The sequence below is a fragment of the Hyperolius riggenbachi genome, chromosome 8 (assembly GCF_040937935.1).
Source record: "Hyperolius riggenbachi isolate aHypRig1 chromosome 8, aHypRig1.pri, whole genome shotgun sequence".
NCBI classification, from domain to species: Eukaryota; Metazoa; Chordata; class Amphibia; order Anura; family Hyperoliidae; genus Hyperolius; species Hyperolius riggenbachi.
The window spans coordinates 104,534,050-104,547,822 of record NC_090653.1 but is presented as its reverse complement, the minus strand read 5'-3'; the positions used below and the strand labels follow the sequence as shown (position 1 = coordinate 104,547,822).

Below are 13,773 nucleotides of genomic sequence, written 5' to 3'. Positions count from 1 at the left end.
TCGTTCGTTAAGAACGACGAACGAACTTTTAATTGATGAAAGAACGACCTAAGTAAAGATAGTTTTAAAATGTGTGTAACGATCTGATCGTTAGAACGAACGTTACATCACAGAAAGCAACTATTGCGCCTGCGCATAAAAATGAGAAGTTCCATGGAGAAATAGTGAAATGCGCATGTCAAGCCTAGTACGAACGATCGTTTCCAACGATGTACTACTTTTGCAAACGATCGTCGTTGGTTAAAATCCGCCGAGACAGAACTTTCTTTTGTAGCGATTTGGCTCGTTCGTCGTTTGCCTTAATAGTCGGTGGTTCGTTTTTTGTAACGATCGTCGTTGGTAAAGATCGGGGAACGATCGTTACAAACGACTATAGTCGCATGTGTGTACGCACCTCAAGGATGTCCGAGACAAAATTGTAGACCTGCACAAGGCTGGAATGGGCTACAAAACCATTAGCAAGAAGCTGGGAGAGAAGGTGACAACTGTTGGTGCGATTGTTCGAAAATGGAAGGAGCACAAAATGACCATCAATCGACCTCGCACTGGGGCTCCACGCAAGATCTCACCTCGTGGGGTGTCAATGGTTCTGAGAAAGGTGAAAAAGCATCCTAGAACTATACGGGAGGAGTTAGTGAATGACATCAAATTAGCAGGGACCACAGTCACCAAGAAAACCATTGGAAACGTATTACACCGCAATGGATTAAAATCCTGCAGAGCTCGCAAGGTCCCCCCTGCTCAAGAAGGCACATGTGCAGGCCCGTCTGAAGTTTGCCAATGAACACCTGAATGATTCTGTGAGTGACTGGGAGAAGGTGCTGTGGTCTGATGAGACCAAAATAGAGCTCTTCGGCATTAACTCAACTCGCTGTGTTTGGAGGAAGAAAAATGCTGCCTATGACCCCCAAAACACCGTCCCCACCGTCAAGCATGGGGGTGGAAAATTTTTACTTTGGGGGTGTTTTTCTGCTAAGGGCACAGGACAACTTAATCGCATTAACGGGAAAATGGACGGAGCCATGTATCGTGAAATCCTGACCGACAACCTCCTTCCCTCTGCCAGGAAACTGAAATCGGGTCGTGGATGGGTGTTCCAGCACGACAATGACCCAAAACATACAGCAAAGGCAACAAAGGAGTGGCTCAAGAAGAAGCACATTAAGGTCATGGAGTGGCCTAGTCAGTCTCTGGACCTTAATCCAATAGAAAACCTATGGAGGGAGCTCAAGCTCAGAGTTGCACAGAGAGCCTCGAAACCTTAGGGATTTAGAGATGATCTGCAAAGAGGAGTGGACCAACATTCCTCCTAAAAGGTGTGCAAACTTGGTCATCAATTACAAGAAACGTTTGACCTCTGTGCTTGTAAACAAGGATTTTTCCACTAAGTATTAAGTCTTTTATTGTTAGAGGGTTCAAAAACTTATTTCACTCAATGAAATGCAAATCAGTTGCTATCTTTTATTTAAGGTTATTTTTTCGATTTTCCTTTTGATGTGCTATCTGCCACTGTTAAAATAAACCTACCATTGAAATGATACTGTTCTCAGACTTTTCATTTCTTTGTCATTGGACAAACTTACAAAATCAGTGAGGGGTCAAATAATTATTTCCTCCACTGTATATACAGTCACAATCAGATATGTATATCTGACCTTAAAAATACGGGGACTGCTTTATTGAAGCAGCACAAGTAACTAATTTTGATTGGTTTATTTCATTTTTGTGGACTAAGCACAGCTATTACTGTATATATACTGTATATATACATTATTTTTAATGACTATTATCTGAGAAATAGAACATTTTATCATATTTTCTATTTTAATTACAGTTACAAATTCATTAGGAGTCGGAGCCGGTGCATTTTTTCCAGACTCCGACTCCAGGCACCCAAAATTGCACGACTCCGACTCCACAGCCCTGTTGCTATAGCGCCTGCAATGTATGGACCTAATTTGTTTCTCAGCATTAGGCCCCATTCACACTTGCGTTTTGCATTGCAAACGGACCGAATCCTGATCGGAACCGTACGGTTCCGATCAGGATCCGGTCCGTATGCATCAGGCTGCCATCCGGATCCGTGTGCAAAAAATAGCGAAAATTAAATAAAAAAAAATGTTGGGGTCAGCAGAAGGTGCACCTGTACAATCAGGTTCCTCCGCTGTAGGCCTCACCTCCACCTTCGACATTCTGCCAAAACAGCTCCAGCACGTCTGTCACTGCTGCTCCACTGCAGACATGCTTGGCCCATGTGTCCCCATCCGAAATGGCCGCTTGGATACGCATAGGAAGTGGGGTAAAACGTCAGGAGTTTGTAGGCAGTGTGTTCTGTGCCTTCCGTTTCCCATTGGCTCCTGTGTTCCGGATGGTGCTGTCAGGCTCAGGTCCGGCTCCGGTCCGGGTGCGTGGGCCGGAGAGCCGGACCCAAAAAATAGCGCATGTTGGAAAAGTCCGAATCCGATCCGGCTCCGTACTGTACGGAATGGACACGTGTGAACGTCCGCATAGCCTTTACATTGCTATGCGGAACGTACGTTCCGTTTGTACAGTATGCGGTCCGGATCAGATCCGGAAAATCCGGATAGCGAACGCTAATGTGAACCGGGCCTTAGTGAAATTTTACTTTCAATACAAAACAAAACTTCATAAACTCAGTATGCACTTTAACAGAAGTAGAAAATTTCCCTGAAGCAATCACAACTTCACAGTGCTTGGTACATTACCTCCAGTATAGCTTAGTTTTGTGTATTATCCTTTTGGGGGCCGCGTAATGTAAATCCTATGTCGCATTTGTGGCTGTCCAAATCGGGTGAGGCGTCGAAATTTAGCCTGCTGCTTACGATCCCGATGCGATCGAGTGCACCCCGTGTGGGGAGATTAAGCTGTTTTATGACAGCTGACATCTCCCCTCACGTGATCACTACGCTGGCTGATCGTAGATTACTATTGTGCAGTGGTGGTAGGAGGGGAAGAAGAGCATCCACTCGCCTTCCCGACGTTCCGGCTGCCTGACACCCCCCCCCAAAAAAAAAAGTGCCCCGCATGAAAACTAGCCAGGTCCTTAAAGAGAATCTGTACTCTCAAATGTTTACAGCAAAAAGCATGCCATTCTATTCATTATGTTCTCCTGGGCCCCTCTGTGCTGTTTCTGCCACTCTCTGCTGCAATCCTGGCTTGTAATTCACAGTAAGCCAGAGCACATTAGAACAGGCAAAGGAACTTATAGGATAGAAGAACTAGGGCTGAAAAGTTTGTTAGTCTCTTTAAGGGGGTCAGCCAGCTGGTCCCCAGAGGGTTAAACCAACTTATTTCTGGATATTGCCTGCTTAGATTTTGTGGTTTACTAGTTTAGTTGCAAGTACGATTATATTTTTTTCCCCATGTCTTCCTTTAAAATGCATGTAGTGAAACCGCTTAATAAGTTTTCTTTTGTTTTTTTTCCCCCAAATCAATGTTCCTTTTGCAACTGCTGATTAATGTGATGACCTCAGAGTAACCTTACTATACAAATGTTTTTTCCAGAGCCTGAAAAGAAGTTGAAGCAAGTATGTCCTTACAAGCTATTTGTGATTCCAGTAAGTGTCTTCTTGATTTCACCATCCTGTGCAGTTTTGCTTTAATTTCCCATTTGTCAAATAGTCTCATAGGGTAGATTCTAACAACCATTCTGATAAAATTCTAAAGTACATTTTGATGGCTGGAGTTCAAAATGTGCAAGATCAGGAAGGTTGTAAGACACCAAAACTGGGGGTGAACTGAATTGTGTTTTTCTCTTCCCTCTTCATTTTTTTGTTTGGTTTATACTTAGAGACTCTGTAACATTAAAAAGATCCCCTGGGGGGTACTCACCTCGGGTGGGGGAAGCCTCCGGATCCTAATGAGGCTTCCCACGCCGTCCTCTGTCCCACGGGGGTCTCGCCGCAGCCCTCCGAACAGCCGGCGACTGTGCCGACTGTCAGTTCAATATTTATCTTTGCTGGCTCCAGCGGGGGCGCTGTGGCGGCTTTCCATTCCGAACTACACGGAAATACCCGATCTCATTCGGGTCCGTTCTACTGCGCAGGCGCAGGAAACTTGCGCCTGCGCAGTAGAGCAGATCAGACGGCGATCGGGTATTTCCGTGTAGTTCGGAGCCGACAGCCGTCAGAGCGCCTGCGCAGGAGCCAGGAAGGTAAGTATTGACGTCACCGCTGCACGGACTCCACGGAGGGCTGCAGTGAGACCCCTGACGGATGGAGGACGGCGTGGGAATCCTCATTAGGATCCAGAGGCTTCCCCCACCCGAGGTGAGTACCCCCCAGGGGATCTTTTCATGTTACAGATCCTCTTTAAGATACTGAACGATTTATAAGACTCGGGCGATGAGCAGTAGCGAAAATTGTTGAGACAGGACACGTTCAAAACAGATATTCCTGTGATTCAGTCCAAAAATTAGCTGCAAATGAATGCCAGTCAAGAAGGGAGGGAGGACACTTGTACAACAATATATGCATTCAGATTTCTGGCGATAATTAAAACTGTTTATAAGGGGGGAGGGGGGGGGTTGGATTTCAGATTGGCCACAAGGAAAACAAGACTGTCCTGTTGTGACCCAAGATACATAATTGAACAGAGTTTCATGAAGTTGCATGTTATCATCATCATTCCTTAGGAATTCTGTGTGGCTTGCCACCAAAAATTAAATGGTGCTAGAAATTCTATAAACATGCACATTAATGTGCAATGAAATTGTACAAATACTCAGGTATTAGCTTTCCAATAATATGCATGTAAATCAAGGGATTTAAAGCAACTAATAATTCATCACTTGTGTGTGCGTCAACACGGTCTACTCCTAAAACATTTTGGGAAAAATCTTCCTATATTTTAATCGATTCCGGGCCGATCTGGTTGAAATCTTTGCCCGGTTTATGTCCATTTATCCCAGCCAGGGCATAGTTTTCAACTTCCGCATTCGTGTGTACACGACACTCCCGTCATCCACGCCGATACTGTGACGCTGTAACCTTGCTCTGCTGTCAAGCTGACAGAGTTCCATATCTCAGGTCACAATCTGCACACGTGATTTTGTTCTCCACCTGCAGGTCCTCGTACACCGCAGCTGCCTGTCGCTATACCAATTTGGTCCTCCGTACTTCCTGATAGTTCCCTGTATGACGTTCGGCGCATGTGTGCTGCCGGGGGTCCTGTAGGGAACCACTAATCAGGAAGTAGCCGGCCACAAAGTACAGAGGACCAAAGCGGTATAGCGGCAGGTGGTTATGGTATACGGGAAGCTGCAGGAGGGGAAGGGGATCACGTGTGAAGCAGCGTGGCGGCAGAATTGGGTGAGGGCGATTGCAATGTTAGTGTAGTGTGTAATGTAGGGCAGCAGGGATTAGCATAGTGTAGTTTAGCTGGTAGGGCAGCAGGGATTAGAGTAGTGTAGCCTAGTTGGTGGGGAAGCAGGGGTTAGTGTAGTGGGCAATGTAGCTTAGAGACAGCTTGGGGAGGAAAAGTTCTACTCCCCCCCCCCCCCCCCGACCCATAGACGCACCAGTTTTATGCCCTCTAAACTTAAGTGCGGCTTATTGTCCAGAGTGTCTTATACTCCGATAAATAGGGTATATGAAATGAGAAATGACCGTGCGCTATAAGGTTAAGCAAGACATGCATCATTTTTTTTAATTCTTTTTTTCAGATTTGGTTCGTCATGGTTCCAGGCGCTGGAGTTCCCGTCTATAGCCGGCAGTAGTGCAGCATAGACGGGAACTCCAGTGCCTGGAACCATGAGTAGGTGAGTCTGTGTGCGCTGCCATTATTCCTCCCCACTGTGCTCTGTAATGTTGCGGGGAGGAGGGGAGAAGCCAAGGGAGGAAATTACATCAGGATTGGTTTCAGCCTGTGGGACCAAAGATGGCCCCTGCCAGGAACAGAATTCTCTTTACTGTATAAAATTTACTGAAATCAAAACGTCGACCGTACAATACATCGGTTATGTAAGTAAAGCGAGTATTTATCTGTTGTTGTGTAAAGAAATGCTAGTTTACTGTGGAAGAACTTGACTAACCTGCATCAAACACCAGAGGACCTCTGAAATGCAGGTTTAGTCACCCAATATTAGTGCGTAACCTTACTGATGGCTGTATCTAAACAGAGTAAATCCCTTTAGCCATGTTCCATAATATGGGGAAAAGCCATAATAATAATTAAGCCATTCCAGGTGAGGGGAGGCTCTTATTGACTGCATATAAATACCTATGATGTTGAAAGTAATGGCTAGTTCACAGTGCTCTTAGAACAAATTCTGCATGTCATACTGCCCATACAATTCTATGAGCCTGGTCACAGTACTGCGTTGTAACTGATTGCATTATTCTAACTCTCTGCATGCAGGCTTTGTATTAGTCTATGGCTAGTTTCCATTGCAGTTCACACTCGTGTGCATCCTGCAACTGACCACTGTGAACCTAGCCTAATGCTGGGCATACACGGTACGTTTCATACCGTGTAATCGAGCCACTGGCTCGACTCCGGCGCGTCCCCGCGGGCGCCTGGATCGATTTCGCGCTCGTCCCCGCGGGCGGCTTCTTATCTTCCGCTTGTTTTTCTTTTGTCCTACCTGCCGGTATCGAGTGCGGAATCGATCCAGCGGGGTATCGGACACGGCGAAAATTATCAATCGAGCCATCAGCGGCTTGATTTACAAGGTACAAAGCGTACCGTGTATGCCCAGCATAAAGGTTCGATAAATATGGTCTTTCTGCATTGACCTACTTCTGATCATGCAGACTCCAGAAATGTCTTAGGGCTCTTTTACATCTGAGCCTGTTTTCTGCGTTAACCTAGGTTAACGTGCGTTTTGGTGCGTTGCGGTTCGACGCACCCCAGAGCTTTTAATTGTCTGGAGCTGACATTTTCCCGTCGTAAATAACTACCGTCGCACTGCAACGTCCCGACGCCACGCTGCAGGCCATAACGCGTGCAGGAGAACGGCTCCTGCATACGTTCTCAGGTGTGAAAGAAGCCTAATTGTCTAACTGGGTTTCTCTGTTTAAATAAACCCCAGTGCAGCTACTCAGTTTATGAATCTATGGTGATGTATGGTAATATCAGATAATTTTCAGCCCCTTCTTTTTTCATTGCTTGTGTTTATAAATGTACTTTCAAATTGATACAATTGCCATTTGTACCGATTATCACCCACTATGACAAAATGAAAACCTGTTTGTAGCGTTGTAAGAAAATTGATTAAGAATCCACAGCTAAAATCTTGTCTTAAACGTATTCAGACCCTTTCCTGTGGCATCCAGATTGTGGTCACAAGCATCCTGTTTACATTAATTATCTCTTGAGATGTGTCTAGAACTTGATTTGAAGTTGTCATTGCACATTAAATTTGTAAAAGTCACACACGTGGGTATATAAAGTGTAAAATTGCATTGTCTGGACAAAAAATCTCTGGCCCATATGCAATTAACTTTTTTCTCCCAAGAAAAGTTTTCATTTTCTCTAAAAAAAAAAAAAAATATTAATTTGCAGCACTTGGCAACTGCAAAAGTTTTTAAAAAGTGAAAAATAAAAAGTATATTCTTTTGAGTGCTCCTGTGGACCTGTGTGTCTTTGAAAGCACTTTGAGACCAGAGTACTTCTGAAGATGCAGCCGGCGGGAAATTTTAATGGGGGACAGCAGGGGAACGGGGGTACTGAGAAAGAACCAGGGAGGCTCTAGTTTTGATACTTGCCTATGGCCAGGAAGTACATCACTTGGATTCCTGTCAGTCCATGCATGTGCAGTGTGCTCTGTCATTTTCACTACCGGTACGTGTGTTGCCCATAGACTACCATTACCCCAAGCACCGTGTGTTAATTGCAGTGCTTGTGGGAAGGCACTGTTACCTTTGCGTTTGCTTGGATACTTCTGGCGCACTGCAAGGGACCGCAATGTGTGTCTCCGTAGACTTTCATTGCTTTTACGGCCCCTGCGGCAATAAAGGGTAACGCACTGTAGGAATTACCTGTTAATGTAAATGGGGCCTAAAAGGAACCTTAAGGGGGAGGGATATGGAGGCTGATGTATTTAATTTTAAACACAGATTTCCTCGCTGTCCTGCTGATCCACTGCCTCTAATGCTTGTAGCCATAGACCCTGAACAGATGTTTCTGACACATATCTGTCTAGATTAGCTACATGCTTGTTTCATTTATGTCGGATACTACTGATACCATAATGGTCAGCTGGACTGGTATTGCGTAAAGCAGGAGGATTAGCCATATTATGCTAGGGGGGGAAAAAAACACATAAGTAGATAAATACTTGATCTACTTGCATAACCTTTATTGTACAGTCCATGTTTTTATTTCAGTTAATTTTATATAGTAAATTAAAAGAATTCTGTTCCTGGTGGGAACCATGTCTTTTGCCCATGGTTTGAGGCTAAATTCTGATGTCATTTCTTCCCTTACATTTTTTTCTTTTCTCCTCCAATCGCTGAGTCATCTCAGCCTAGCTTGTAAACACAAGTGAGCAGAGGATCATGTTTCAGCTAGGCAGGGAAATTAAAAGTAAGAGGGATATATTATAGATAAAAAGAACCCCCAGCATGCAACTGAATGGCAATTGCTATTAAAGGGCCAGTGCTCCTAAGGTATGTGATAACTGCCAACCATAGCAGCAGAAGACATTTTGAATGCAGGATTAGCATCTTTATCACTTAACCACTTAAGGACCAGGGGTGTTTTAGTTGATCTGTGCTGCGTGGGCTCTTCAGCCCCCAGCACAGATCAGTTTTCAGGCAGGGCGATCAGACTCGCACCCCCCCCCCTCTTTTTTCCCACTAGGGGGATGTCCTGCTGGGGGGGGTCTGATCTCCGCCGCTCTGTGTGGTCGAGCGGGGGGGCTCATCAAAGCCCCCCTCCGCAGCGCTATTCCTCCCCGCGTGTATACATTTCGCCTACAAGCCGCGATCGGAGGCTCGCAGGCTGTTCACGGAGACACCCTCTGTGAACTGACATGGCACGGCCGCTCGAATGAGCTGCAGTTTCCATTGAAACCACTGCGACCTGCCGACGCCTATCGGTGTTAGGCGGTCGTTAAGTGGTTAATACACTTAGACCAGTTGCTGATGAAAATTGATTTTTATGGTGACAATCCCGCTTTAAAAGGAAACCAATATGGCAGCCTCCATATACCTCACGATTACGTCCCCTTAAAAGCGGATCTAAACTCAAAACTTCCTGTCTCCCTTATAAGATAAGCAACAGCATAATAACCTTTAAAGAAAAACATTTTCGTTACAGCTGACACACACACACAAAAATATGGCAACCTCATTATTCCTCATTTCAGATGTCAAAGAACTAGGGATTTAAGTGGCTTGGCTAAAGCTGAGAATGCAGGTGGCCATGTACTTAGATTCCCACCCGATGTGGCAAAATTTATTACCCATTATCTGGAAATCTGAGAGCCATCTATTCCTCCCCACACCGCACATCAGTACTTAATAGCAGGAAATCTATTGAAACTACTGTGGCATTGCACTGATCAATGTACTGCCTCTACCCTACCCATGATAGATGCTAATCTTCAGTCCTGCATGACCCATTGATTTTCGGTAACAATTGTTAGATCTATTTCGCCAACATGTCCGATTTGATCAAATTTCAGAGTGGGCTATCAGCCACAAATTGATAAATTTTTTGGCCACCTTAAAGTGGAGCTGAGCTCTTGCACAGGACAGAAGGAAAACGTAGAGAAATGCACCCTGTATGTATTTGGAGAGTTTAGCCTGTTTAATTCCCCCTCATTTGTGTTTTAATCACAAATTGTAATTTGATCCTTCCCTGTGTCACATGACTGCCTATGGCAGATAAGCAAATAAGCTTACTTAAAAGTACAGGCTGTAAACAATATGTCTGCTTTCAAGAAGTAGAAACTGCAGATTTATTTTAGGATTTGTTTCAGCTGTAACAAATACATGTTTATTGTTTAAAGGTTGTTGTGTATGTTTTAAAGCAGAGCGGAGTTCTGAGTTCAGGTCCACTTTAAAGGGAATCTGAAGTGAAAATAAACTTAAGATATTTGTATTGTTAATAAAGTTAGGAAATAGAACATTAGTAGCAACGATATGAGTGTCATATTGTTTCCAGTACAGGAAGAGATTTTAGAAACTTCAGTTATGTATGCAAAAGAGCTTCTCTGAGCTCTCCAACTAATTAGTCAGAGCAGTGCTCTTTTCTGAAGCACTTCTCAACCTGTTTCACGGTTTCTTGTTTAAGGTTTTACTGCGCAGCTAATGACCCTTTAAACTTTTCTGCTCTGTTTCATAGTTTAAAATACAGAGTATGGTTTGTAAACTGCAAATCTAGAGAATGATGCAATGTTAAAAGAGGAAAAAAAGGCTATAATTGAAAATTAAAAATTACTCTTCTTTGCTTCATAGTCACTTTAACCACTTGATGACCCAGCCTTTACCCCTCCTTAAGGACCAGCGCTATTTTTGGTGATCTGTGCTGGGTGGGCTCTGCAGCCCCCAGCACAGATCAGCTGGCACGCAGAGCGATCAGATCGCCCCCCCTTATTTCCCCCCTATGGGAATGATGTGCAGGGGGGGTCTGATCGCTTCTCCTGGCTGGCATGTTGCGGGGGGGGGGGGCACCTCAAAGCCCCCCTCCACGGCGAAATTCCCCTCCTCCCTCTCACCCCTGGCGATCCGGGCTGCACAGGACGCTATCCGTCCTGTGCAGCCAGTGACAGGCTGTCCCCTGTCACATGGCGGCGATCCCCGGCCGCTGATTGGCCGGGGATCGCCGATCTGCCTTACGACGCTGCTGCGCAACAGCGCCGTACAATGTAAACAAAGGAGACATATGTCTCCTACATGTACATTTACTCTGCGAGCCGCAATCAGCGGCTCGCAGGCTATTCACGGAGACCCGCTCCGTGATCTAACAGGAAACGGCTGCTTGCGCGAGCGGCTTTTCCTCATTAGGGAGGCACCTGGTGACGCAGATCTGCGTCGCTGGTCCTCCAGCTACCACTTTGCCGCCGCACGGTTTGAGTGTGCAGTCGGCAAGTGGTTAAGGGCTTTATTCTCAATGTATTCTGATCAAGTCTCTCTTGTTCCTTATATACAGTACAGAGGTACACGACAAAGGATCGGCACGCAAATGGTGAGTATAAGTGCCCCCAGTATAGGTAGCCAAGTATAGGTTCCCCCAGTGAAGTTTAGCCAGCTATAGGTGCTGTAGTATAGGTTAGCCAGCTATAGTTGCCGCAGTATAGGTTTGCCAGCTATAAATGCCGCAGTATAGGTTAGCTAGCTCTAAGTACCTCAGAACATGCTAGCTAAAGGTACTCCAGTATAGGTGTGTCCCTGTCAGCCATCAGCCAGTGCAGTGTCGTTCAGGACATGCAAGCTGTGCTGGACATTCTTCTAGCCTTGCAAATATGTACAGTATATGGAGGTGAAGGGTATGAATTGCCAGTAGGACTGCCACTGATGGTGTAAAATGTGTGGCAGCAGTGGGGTCCAGCACTGGATCCAGTTCTATTCAACTCATTCCTATCTCCTATGTCCGTGTGCAAAACATTTTACTATTTCTCCTTAAAGGGACCCTGAGCGGTGGCAAAAACAAAAAACTGGGGCTTTCTCCTGGCCCCTTCCGCAGTCCCGCTGGTGGTTCCGGTAATGTGGTGACTTTGGGTGAAGTCTCGCGTGCATGCCCCAGCCATGACATCACGCTGGTAACCGTAAGAGTCCTGCGCATGTGCATTTCTCTAAAGACTGAACCATGCATGCGCAGGACTTGTGGTGACCGGTGTGATTATGCGACAGGGGCATGCACGCTCGACTTCAGCCTTTCAGCCTAAGTTGCCGCCAGTGGTACCACGGAAGCCAGAAGAATGCTGGGGGACATTGCAGGCTACGGTGGGCTGGAGGAAGCCCAGGGTAAGTCCAGTTTACCTGGACTTACCCTGGGCTTTGTTTTTTTTTTTTGTTTTTTTTTTGCGCCACCGCTTGGGGTCCCTCTAATCATGGGCATAAATCTGTTTGTGCAGATGTTGTGGCTGAACATCTGCACAACTAACATTTTGTACACACACTACTTAACGACTTAGTGCATGTGCAAAGCTCATTAACTGCTACAGTCTTCCTTAGCACATCATGCATTCATGTGGTCATTTGTAATGTGGTGAGGTTTTCCTTTAGGAAAGTTACTGTACATTCCTATCCTGTAAAATGACTGGTCTGAGTATACTTTGACTGTTAATCTGTCTTGGATTTAAATGCTGTATGTCTTTCTCTTGCAGTTGGTGATGCCTTCGGACTTCATGCCTTCAAGAATGCTTTGAGGTGAAGTAGCAGCACATCATGGTTTGTAGAAACAAGGAGATACAGACCATTCTGAGCTGCCTCTTTATCTCCAAGACAAGCCCATATGTACAACCAATTCAGAGCTGCAGTTTGGAAAATGATTGGACTGTGCCACATTAACCTAACATCCCTCATTATGGATGTGTCTGATGCTTGAATGATTAACTTCCTGTGCTAGAATTGATATACATTAAGTTGTGTGCATGCTAGATAGAATCAGTTGTATGTGTGTATGGGTGTCACATGAGCTTGTTTAAACATCTGAAACGCTGGATGAGATGTTAGTTCTTTTAGTTGTACCAGAAGTTGGAAAACCGTACCATATTAGCAGTTAGCATCTGGCAAAGTTTCAGACTTTCTATATTTAGTTTATGATGGCTCAACAGTTACAGATTTTCATACTGAACCTACGATCAAGCTTGAAGTGAGCAACAGGGTATATTGCGCTAAGAAAAATCACAATCGCGTTGATTTTACAGCAATTTTAATGTATGGGGACTGTTTAAAAAAAAAAAGTGCTGAGGGTCAGAAAAGCTCTGTCTACAGCCTAAGGCTAGGTCCACACTAGACCCGGTTGCAGGACGGACACTGCAGTCCGGATCAGGGGAAGTACCCACCGTACTGCAAACTGATGAAAGTGCATCAGTTTTGCATCAGTTTCCGTTCAGGTTTTTCCCTGACAGAAAACGTCTCCATCATTATGAAGGAGTGGGAGGATTTTTTTGGGCCAATCATAAAGCTCAGGCTATCCGTTTTAACATCCATTTTTTGCCTGTGGAGCTGGAGATGCGTTTTCTCATTACTTTCACTACCCCTGCGTGTATCCGTGGTCCTGATCCGTTGCGTGAAAATTCAGCAGATCCGGACCTTCCGTTCAGGTTTTGAAAACGGATCCCCGCAAACGCAGACGGATCCGTTTTTTATTTGGGTGAGGCTGGCTGCTATTTTCAACATTAGTTTCCGGGACTCCGTTTTTCATCAGGTTTGAAAAACGCAGCCACGGATACGTTTCCAGACCTAATGTGGACTGGCTCTAATACTGTATCTCTACCCAGCACTCCTGAAGCAGAATGTACACTTAGCTTGACTGAGCATTATATATATATGTGTGTGTGTGTGTGTGAAAAACTATTTGCCCCTTCCTGATTTCTTATTCTTTTGCATGTTTGTCACACTTAAATGTTTCTGCTCGTCAAAAACCGTTAACTATTAGTCAAAGATAACAAAATTGAACACACAATGCAGTTTTAAATGATGGTTTTTATTTAGTGAGGAAAAAAACTCAAAACCTACATGGCCCTGTGTGAAAAAGAAATTGCCCCCTGAACCTAATACTGGTTGGGCTACCCTTAGCAGCAATAACTGCAATCAAGTGTTTGCGATAACTTAACTTGCAACGAGTCTTTTACAGCGC

General features: G+C 45.0%; 1 long non-coding RNA gene across 1 annotated transcript in view; it reads left to right on the top strand.

The window, feature by feature from the left end:
• The window catches only part of LOC137528282 (uncharacterized), a 29,066-nt gene extending 15,540 nt beyond the window's left edge, over positions 1-13,526 (top strand). Inside the window, exons 2-3 of the long non-coding RNA XR_011023337.1 lie at positions 3,526-3,578; positions 12,296-13,526. This is a non-coding gene — a long non-coding RNA (uncharacterized lncRNA). The remainder of the gene's footprint in view (positions 1-3,525; positions 3,579-12,295) is intronic.
• Positions 13,527-13,773: the final 247 nt, after the last annotated feature.